This window comes from Protomyctophum bolini (genome assembly GCF_963924005.1).
Source record: "Protomyctophum bolini genome assembly, chromosome: 20".
NCBI lineage: Eukaryota > Metazoa > Chordata > Actinopteri > Myctophiformes > Myctophidae > Protomyctophum > Protomyctophum bolini.
In genome coordinates this window covers 14,949,714-14,959,713 of record NC_137881.1, presented here as the reverse complement: position 1 = coordinate 14,959,713, position 10,000 = coordinate 14,949,714, and the positions used below count along the sequence as shown (strand labels likewise).

Sequence of the window (10,000 nt, the reverse complement as noted above, 5' to 3'; positions counted from 1 at the left end):
CCCATGTTTCTATGTCAGTCGTTCTCAAACATTTTCATGTCAAGGGAGGTTATCAGTACAGTATCACACTCCCACTGCCCAGACCTGAGATTTAGAAGCACATGTACTGACTGTCACTTTAAACTGTGTGGAACGTCTCGCGAGAGTTCCGTCATCTCGCGAGGAGGAGGAGGAGGAGGAGGAGAAGAAGAGGAGGAGGGCGGGCACGCTCTCTCTCCATCTCGGGGCCGCGCGCCGCGCGCACACTCCACACACACACGTTCAATCGCACAACGTCACACGCGCACAGTCACAGCCAGCCCAGCCAGCACGCAGCCCGGGCCAGCCAGCCACCGGGGCAGCCGCTCCTCTCCCGTTCTTTTATTTTTATTTTTTGTTTTATTTTCCTCTCTTTTTTTGGAGTCACTTTTTGTCCACTTTGGTCGAACCTTAAACAACCTAAAGAACAAAACTACCGGATTATTATTATTTATTATTATTCCTGTTTCGGACCTAGAAACAACAACAAGCCGAACCAGGAGAAGAACCAACGGAGTGAACGAACGGACAGACACAAATAGCACTTTTTTCCCTACCCTCTGCCGTGATTCCAGAGCTCTGTGTCCGAACCGAACAGTTACTTTATGGATGTAACGACCTAAAACACAACACTTCAAAAGAATTTACTTTTAATGGACGTTAAAATCCGTTATTAAACTCGGACGGAAGTTTTTTTTTTAATCAAACTTTTTTTTCTCTAACAGTCAGTCTGTCACGAGCCCTCCGATATAAATTAATCTCCGTTTAATAGACGCACGCGCACACGCACAGCGTGTATTTTTGGGGGGTTGTGTGTGCGTGTGTTTTTTTTTGGGAAATCTAGTGTTGTTTTTGTGTGAACCTAACCGGACATGATGGGAGTGTAAACCCGGAGACACACACACACCACGAGACTACACGCACGATTCCACAGTACCGGTAAGAGAGTCTGACACACACACACACACACACACACACACCTTCGGTATTATGGAAATTCAGTTAAACTTAAATCAGTCTGACGTCATCGTGACATTTATAAAGTTCAAACAGGTGCTTGGATTGGCAATGTGCAAATAAAGGTGATATGACGTCATATCCATAACATGACGTCATGTCTGTAGGTATAGGTGCATCCTGTTGGCAGAACATAGGCTAGTTGTAGTATGTAAACACTGGTAGACTATATGACATCACATCATAATGTCTAAAACCAGCTAAATGGTGGAGATTTGGTAACCAAATGGACCCTTTTATATAGATAACTCTTGAGAGAGTAAAATGTTACGCTCTGCAGAGTTACATTATTGTATATACATCTGCTTTACCTAATTTACAAGAAGTCTACACAATTAGAACATGTAGAAGTGTTGTTATTTTGATCAACGTTTGCCTGTTCTCTCCTAAGTAAGTCGAAGAGAGAGAGAGTTGTCCTGGACTCTTCTATACCAACATCAACACAGCGTGGATGGAATTGTGCACAAAATGTTATCCAACGACAACAACATATTGTTTAGTTTTGGGTCCGAGTCATTAATGGTGGTTCCGTGGATCAAATGCTGAATAAATAATGGACCTTGATGTGAAAACTTGACTGGTCTAAACCATCTTAATCAACTGTAATCGTCATTAAAGACTCATATATGTAGTTTGATTCACACCAGCTTTAGTAGTCAATCTATAATGGTGTTTTATTAATGGAATTTATGTTTTTGAGCGGCGCTATGCCCAGCTTTGTGTGTCTGGGTGTACCCCATAGCGATGATTTGATTGGCTGAGCACCCCATAGCGATGATTTGATTGGTTGAGCACCCCATAGCGATGATTTGACTGGCTGTGCACCCCATAGTGATGATTTGATTCGCTGAGCACCCCATAGCGATGATTTGATTGGCTGAGCACCCCATAGTGATGATTTGGTTGAGCACCCCATAGTGATGATTTGATTGGCTGAGCACCCCATAGTGATGATTTGATTGGCTGAGCAATGTATAGTATTGAGGATAACAAGTGAGGACATTGAAAATTGAGACCTGAATTGTGATTGTCCGGAATGTGATGATTTCTGCCCTCGATATGATTCTTCTTTTTGACGGACGCAAGCCCCTCCTATATACAGCTTTTGTCCCAACACGTCTCATATTTGCCTTTGACAATGAAAGGAGAAATTGGGTCAAATATCTGCCAAATATGACGTAAATTTGTGGAAACACAAAGCGCCCCTCACTTCACACGTGTGATTTTTTTTTGTCCATTACACTCAGAGTTACAGACCCATAAGGGTCCATTTGGTTCCTAACTATCAATTCTGTCGACCCCCTTGTACTCCCTTAAGGACCCCTGGGGGTCCCCAGACCCCACTTTGAGAACCACTTTTCTACATAATGACATCATCATCACACAACGTCATCACCAATGACATCATCACAGCCATGTGACCTTTTAAAACGAGTGTCTGGACCAGGGGGAACAATTGACCATATTTGGAAGATCAACAGCCATCCGCTTCCTCGATTGGTCCACCTCCGACGCCATCGGCTTTGTTGATTGGCCAAACTTCACGTGATATTTGTCGCTGAAACAACATAAGTCGCATCGTGAACAAAAAAACACTTCACTCTCACAAAGCGACGCTTGAATAATAATGAATTGAATTGCATTTTTATAGCGCTTTTCCAAGTGCTCAAAGCGCTTTACAATGGTTCATTCATTCATATATTGATCTCCTTTGGTCTGCAGTAGGGATGGAGCTTGTTAACCCATTCTGACCGGGCACCCATTTTGGTGTTAGCATCATGTTATGCTTTACCTATTGAAAAATAGCAGATCTACAAGCTCATATCGCGCCACCGAGTGGCGCGATACGAGCTTGTAGGTCTGCTATATTTGGAAAAATCGAAGAACGACTGACATTTTTTAGAATCTGATCTCAGGTCAGAATGGGTTGATCAGACCAGTGTGTGTCCAGTGGAAACCTCGTATGAATCTGATCTCAGGTCAGAATGGGTTAAGTTGGATTGATAACGAGCACCTTATCGATCAGGCTTGTCACACTAGTAGGCCATAAATGGCAAGCAGAGCGTGCAAGTACTGGTGATGTATATGTCGATCAGTGTCGGGTGGATTAAAGGAAATGCCTCTATGTATATGTAATTTGTAAGTTGATTTAGCGGTATACTGTGGTTACTTTGCGTATGTGTATGTATCGTAGCAGCATATGATGTCAGGGTATAACTGGTATAACTAGCTCTCAATGATGACATAATAAAGATGTGGATTAAAGGACCCAATGCCAGGGTGTAATTGGTTTTCGATGGTGACGTAATGACGATATGTTTTAGTGTCAGGAGGATTAAAGGTAATGCCCCTATGTATACATGTAATGTAATCTGACACCACTGCCGTATCAGGCACAAGTAGTCATTACATCATACGCTGGCACACCCCTGGACGAAAACTATTACTTGCGCGCTCTGCTTGCGCAAGTATTAATAACGTCAGATTACGGTAATAAAACAGTATATAAACGGAGTGTTATGTGTTTTGTAATCCTGTACACAACACTCGTGGACCAGGGGTCTTTTTTTTAAGGCCAAGGACCCCTTAGCTGAGAGACAGATGAAGCAGAGACCCCTTAGCTGAGAGACAGATGAAGCAGGGACCCCTTAGCTGAGAGACAGATGAAGCAGGGACCCCTTAGCTGAGAGACAGATGAAGCAGGGACCCCTTAGCCGAGAGACAGATGAAGCAGAGACCCCTTAGCTGAGAGACAGATGAAGCAGGGACCCCTTAGCTGAGAGACAGATGAAGCAGGGACCCCTTAGCTGAGAGACAGATGAAGCAGGGACCCCTTAGCTGAGAGACATCACTATGGGGTGCACAGCCAGTCTACAAGTTCACAACGCGTCACGTTTTTGTAGATCGGCTATTTTCAGCATGCAAACAAGTGTAAAATGGATCTCTTGTCCACTAGTCCCTTCCTAACATTTTAGTCTAGTTTTTATTTGTTGATGAAATTGTCATTATATTTAGTCTTAGTTGTAGTCACCGTAGCTTAGTTTTCATTTAGTTTCCATTTAGTTTCCATTAGTGGAAAAATGTAGTCGACGAACATTTTTCGTCTTAGTTTTAGTCGATGAAAACAACACTGGAGAAAGAAAGAGATGATGGGAAGTGGAATAGAGTAAAACATGAAGCTGATAAATGACTTATTGTTCCAAACTGAACATGTATATGTAGTGTTTACTAAAGAACTGGAGAAACATGTGGAGAGGCCTGTTATTGAACAAACACTCCAGGAGTTCTCTTACTTCACACAGGATAGGAGAAAAAACAGAGTCTAAATCTGTGGGGTTTTCAACCCTTTTTCACATCAAGGTCCATTATTTATTACCAGACACAAGACTTAGAATATGATTCAATAATTTAACTCTTGAGTGTAAAATGAAACCAAATGGACCCATAAGGGTCACGCTCTCAAGAGTAATGAGGTTCCATTTGGTTACCAACTCTCCAGTTTAGACCTGACCTCGATTCTACAAATCTTTCTTCTAAATCATGAGTTTTCTGAAATCTCAAGTTTCTATGTCAGTCGTTCTCAAACATTTTCACGTCATGGACCCCCAAAAATATATGTAATTGGCCGATTATGCCAGGTTATTATTATAATTTTTTTCAAAAAGGGTGCATAATCGCACAAACTTATTAAAGATATTTCGCAACCTCCCACATATTTCACAGCATAAAATCACATAAAACCCTGCATGTTTTGCAACTTTTCGCTATTTCGCATATTTCACAAGTTTCAGCATAGTTCACAACTTGTCACAATTATTACATAATCGCCTAAACGCAATTATTTGAGATAATCACAATTGATGATGTGATGTGAGGTGATTATGTGCACCTGCACTATGTCACCACTTACATTCAGTCACTCTCCACACTGATGAAGGCTGGATAGCCGAAACGTTTGTCCCCTGTTCAAAATGCAAGAATACATGTTTTGAACTGCAGTCTTGGTGTGTGCGCGACCCACTACTGTTATTTATTTGATATGTTTTGTTACCTTACCAGACAGTGGCCTTGTGGTTACTGGTTAGACTCGCAGGGGTGCCCACACTTTTTTGACTTGAGAACTACTTTAAAAATGGCAAGCTCAACATGATCTACCCTCAACCCCAAAAATGTACATGAGGGGGCTTTGTAATAGCGGCACTGGCGTTGCATATAAGAGAAACAATGGGAAATAGTCGGGGGAAAGTCTTCATCCCATTCTGTGTGAGTTTTTGTAATTCTACTGACTCTTGAACACAAAGCATTTGACCTTGATGCAGGCCCTGTTGTCAATCAATCAAGTCACCTATTAATGACAGATGCCAAAAAGAGGTGTTTTGTGAATTTTGATTATTAATGCTTTTTATAGGCCTATTTTAATCATACCTTTTTGAGGGCCATGTCATGTGATCTACCTGCACAGCCTTTGTGATCTACTGGTAGATCATGATCTACCTTTTGGGTTAGAGTGTCCGCCCTGAAACTGGGAGGTCGGGGTTCGATCCCCGGCTGGGTCATACCAAAGACTGTAAAAATGGGACCCGATATTGTCCTCCCTGCTTGGCACTCAGCATCAAAGGGTTTTGATTGGGGGGTCAAATCGTGGCATGGCTGCAGCTCACCACTCCTTGGCTGCGGCTCACCGCTCCAAGAGATGGGTTAAATGCGGAGAACAAATTTCACTGCTGTAACTTACATGTCACCAAGTGACGTGTTGTAAGCTTGTAGATCTTTGTTGTAAGCTTGTAGATCTGCTATTTTGTGCATTTGTTAAAATAATATAAAATGGGCCTGTGATTTCTCTGTATATTTCTTTTTCTGTGCAATTACGAAGCCTAAAAGTTGAACACAAAAAAAAACACAATTAAATCGTTAATCGCAATTATAATCATTAATTAATAACGCAGGTATACGATAAGTCGATCCCAGTGTTGATTTTGACAGCAGATTTAGATTTAGTTTCAGTCGTAGTCTTTTGAATAAAATTTAGTTTTAGTCAAATCTTTGTCATCTGAAATGCTTTAGTGTTAGTTTAGTTTTAGTCGACTACATTTACAGTTGATTTAGCCGACTAAAATGTATTTTGGCGGTACCTTGATGGCGTCGTAATGGTTGATTTTACACTTGGTTGTGACGTGTTGTGAGCTTGTAGATCCGCTATTTTCAGAGCGCACGCAATCAAGCATAAAATGTCTTTTTAGTTCTACTGGATCTCTTCTCCACTAGTCCCTCCTTAACATTTTAGTCTAGTTTTTATCTGTTGATGAAATTGTCATATATTTAGTCATAGCTTTAGTTATCATAGCTTACTTAGTTAGTGCCGCACGATTCTTGCTCAAATGTGAATCTCGATTTTCCTCCACGAGAATTGAGATCACGATTCTAATTCTTTCCATGAGTATTTGTATTTGTCTTTAGTCTGTAGTTGCTGAACATCACTACATTTAAAATGTGGCACCTGGAGCCAACTACTGTGGCTCTAAAACGGACAACAGCAAATGCTTGATTTAAAGTCTCTCTCTTGTAGCAAAAACATAAGAGTAACTGAAATGAATTGGACACTACAACTAGTGCTGCGCCGGCCATTCTTAATCAAATTTAGCAATGAGATCGCATGGTGGTGTCTGCATGAACGGAGATTGCGATCCTATTTCTGATTGTATTTGTGCCGCACTATAGCACAGATCAGTTGATTATCTCACACACGTGTGTCTGTAGTGAACCAAAAAACAAGGAGGGACAAACTTATCCCAGTTGGCTAGCTGCTTCGCTAACGTAGCCAATGGCAGGCCAGTATTCACTCTCTGTAGTACACGTGTGTGTGTGTGTGTGTGTGTGTGTGTGTGTGTGTGTGTGTGTGTGTGTGTGTGTCTAAAGTTAGCATGTCTTGCTAAAGCAGCACTCGCAAGCTATTCCAGCTATGCGTGTCACTGTGTGTGTGTGTGTGTGTGTGAGAGAGAGAGAGAGAGTATTTTTAGCTCAATCATGTTGGGTTGTTGTAATGTTATTGGGCAATGTGTGTTTGTGTGTGTGTAATAATATGTACCAACTATTTATCACGAGAACAAAAAAATGAAGCGACACCTATACTCTATCTCTGTCTCTCTCTCTCTCTCTCTCTCTCTCTCTCTCTCTCTCTCTCTCTCTCTCTCTCTCTCTCTCTCTCTATATATATATATATATATATATATATATATATATATATATATATGTTTCCATTAAGCCTTTATTGCACATTAAAGCTCCTGCGCATAAACTGAACGGAAACACCTTAAAATTATGTTCATCTTTTGCAAATAACACTTTTGCGCTTGAAGGTTCGTACTCGGAACCGGCCCCGATACTTTGACCTGAGTACCAAAACATCCAATTGATACCAGGCTGAACGAACGCAACAGGAGCAACTTTGACCCTCACCCAACACTGCAGAAAATCGCTAGAAACAGCCGATCTACAAGTGACAACTGATACGTGTAGATCAGAGATCCATCTGCATCTATGACGAAAAGGGGGTAAAATTACTCATTACACAACAAAACTAAAGTACTCGTATCGGTACTCGGTATTGACAAGTAAAAATTAAGTACTCGGTCTGAAAAAAATGGCATCGGGACAACTCTAGTCTGATCTGCGTGTGCGTCCCGCTAGGCACAACAATGGGGAGTCAGTGGCGGGTGCAGGGTGGCCAGGGTGGCTGTGCTGTGATGTGGATACATAAGGCCCCCTACAGTACACCATAATAATCGTCTGGTGTGAGTGCTGAAAGATCCAATCTATTCTGAACCCTCCCGAGTTGATCGTGGGGCGCTCCGATCATTATCAAACATCACTACTGTATGGATGCAGGGGAGGGGGACCGCCCGCTGATCAAATGCACGCACGCACGGACAGACAGACAGACACGCACTGACAGACAGGCAGTCCCAAAAATACGCTATTATCGCTATAAATGTCCGACTTCATAGAGCAGTGGTTCCCAAAGTGGGGTCCGGGGACCCCCAGGGGTCCTTGAGGGAGTTCCAGGAGGTCCTCAGCTAAATGATAGTTTGGAACCAAATGGACTCTTATGGGTTTGTAACTCTGGGTGTACAAATGGAACCAAATGGACCCGCTCTCAGAGTTAAATTAACATTGATTTTACAAGGGTCCCAGAGATAGAAATGCCATTAAATGGGGATCTGTAGACTAATGCATGTCAAACTGAGGGTCCTTGAAATTAAACTGGTTGAGAATCGCTGCTTGAGCCATAAAAGTCTTCTCTTAGGGGGTCCCTGGCATATCTTTTCAAAAGGGGGTCCGCAGGATAATTAGTGTCATTTTGGGGGTCCTTGACATGACAAAGTTTGGGAAGCACTGCCAGAGATAATCTATCCCGGCCAATTAAAGATGCATATAAACTTTTATATAACCTGCCTGTATGTCCCTGCAGGCTATTCGATCCATGCTTCATCTTATATTCTTATATTCATTGCATTGCTATAGCAACCAAAACGAAAGTGCGCTTCGTTTGGCAGGTGTGAAGCATCATTCGAATCCTATTGCGCATCAAAGAACCGCATTCTACTCCGACCAAAAACTGGGTTTTCGCTTCGCTTCCAATCACACTTGATTACGATTCGGTGCAGGTGTGAATGCAATCCGCAGCAAATAAAGGAAATTAAGCAAACAATGGCAGGTGAGGAGCTGAACACAGTTGGAGACGGAGAAGGCATATTTTACGCAGCGCAAAGATGTCCTGTTACCGTGGATAGACATGGTCGATTCGTCCTGGTCGAAATGAGGGGCTACATTTATTAATTGCTTAAGGAAACACATAAAAACACTGCAGTATAGTCTGTCTGTCTGTCTGTGCTGTCACTGTGTGTGTGTGGGGACTGGGGAGTAGGCACTTTCATCTCGATAAACATTTAGTGCTGCTGTCTGTTCTCAGTGCGCTCAGCGCTGTGTCTCCATGCCCAAAAGAACAGTGCGTGGCTGAGAGAGAGAGAGACGGCACGACACATGCACGTTATGAGTATCATTTTAACACCATAGATTTCACTGTGTAGGCTAGTTTATGAATGGAACACATTGATGAAGGTCCCCCCTGCTGCGTTTCCAATTGCTGCGGATGACAGCGCAGTGTGAAGGCAAACCGCAGCAAATTAAATATGCAAGAATCCCAACCTCCCCGCCCCTTTTGCATCTAAATATACTGACAATTTCGTCAACAAATATAAACTAGACTAGACTTGGTTGCATGCTGAAAATAGCCGATCTACAAGCTCACAACGCGTCGCAGCGCGTTGTGAGCTTGTAGATCGGCTATTTTCAGCAAGTGTAAAAACAATCATTACGAGGCCCGCCAACATAAAACTAGACTAACACTAAAACATTCCAGGTGACAAAAATGTGACTGAAACTAAATGAAAACTATTGAATGTCTAAAACTAAAATCTAAATTTGCTGCCAAAAACAACACTGCACAACACACTTTATTTATTTTACACACAGGCAACCAGGCAGTCCGTGTATTATAATTTTGTATAGCCTGAAAAAGTCAAAAGGTCAAATAAATGTCAAATAATATGCTACTACTTATTTCATGGACTTATTTCATTTCTCCCCAGGATTCACATTTTATCAGTGGATTTAAACAGGGAAAGATTTGTTCTTTTTTTCGAATCAATGAATCAAAATGAATGTATTTTCGCAAAGGCTTGCACCTTATGCGTCTGTCTCTCTCTCTCTCTCTCTCTCCCCTGTTTTCTCTACGTTCTCTGTCTTGCTCTCTAATATCTCTATACATCAGGTGCTTGTATGTGTCATATATACATGCTAGTGTGTGTGTGTGTGTGTGTGTGTGCGTGCGTGCGTGCGTTTATGTGTGTGTAGCCTGCAGTCTCTCTACAACATGTGACAAACCATCTCTGTACTCTCTGTCTCA

At 42.1% G+C, this 10,000-nt stretch overlaps 1 protein-coding gene across 1 annotated transcript in view; it reads left to right on the top strand.

Annotated features, from left to right (window-relative positions):
* The first annotated feature begins 312 nt into the window (after positions 1-312).
* LOC308335100 (kinesin-like protein KIF1C) overlaps positions 313-10,000 on the top strand; it is a 53,146-nt gene continuing 43,458 nt past the window's right edge. Inside the window, exon 1 of the mRNA XM_080792084.1 lies at positions 313-957. The gene's annotated coding sequence lies outside the window, so the exon portion shown is untranslated. The remainder of the gene's footprint in view (positions 958-10,000) is intronic.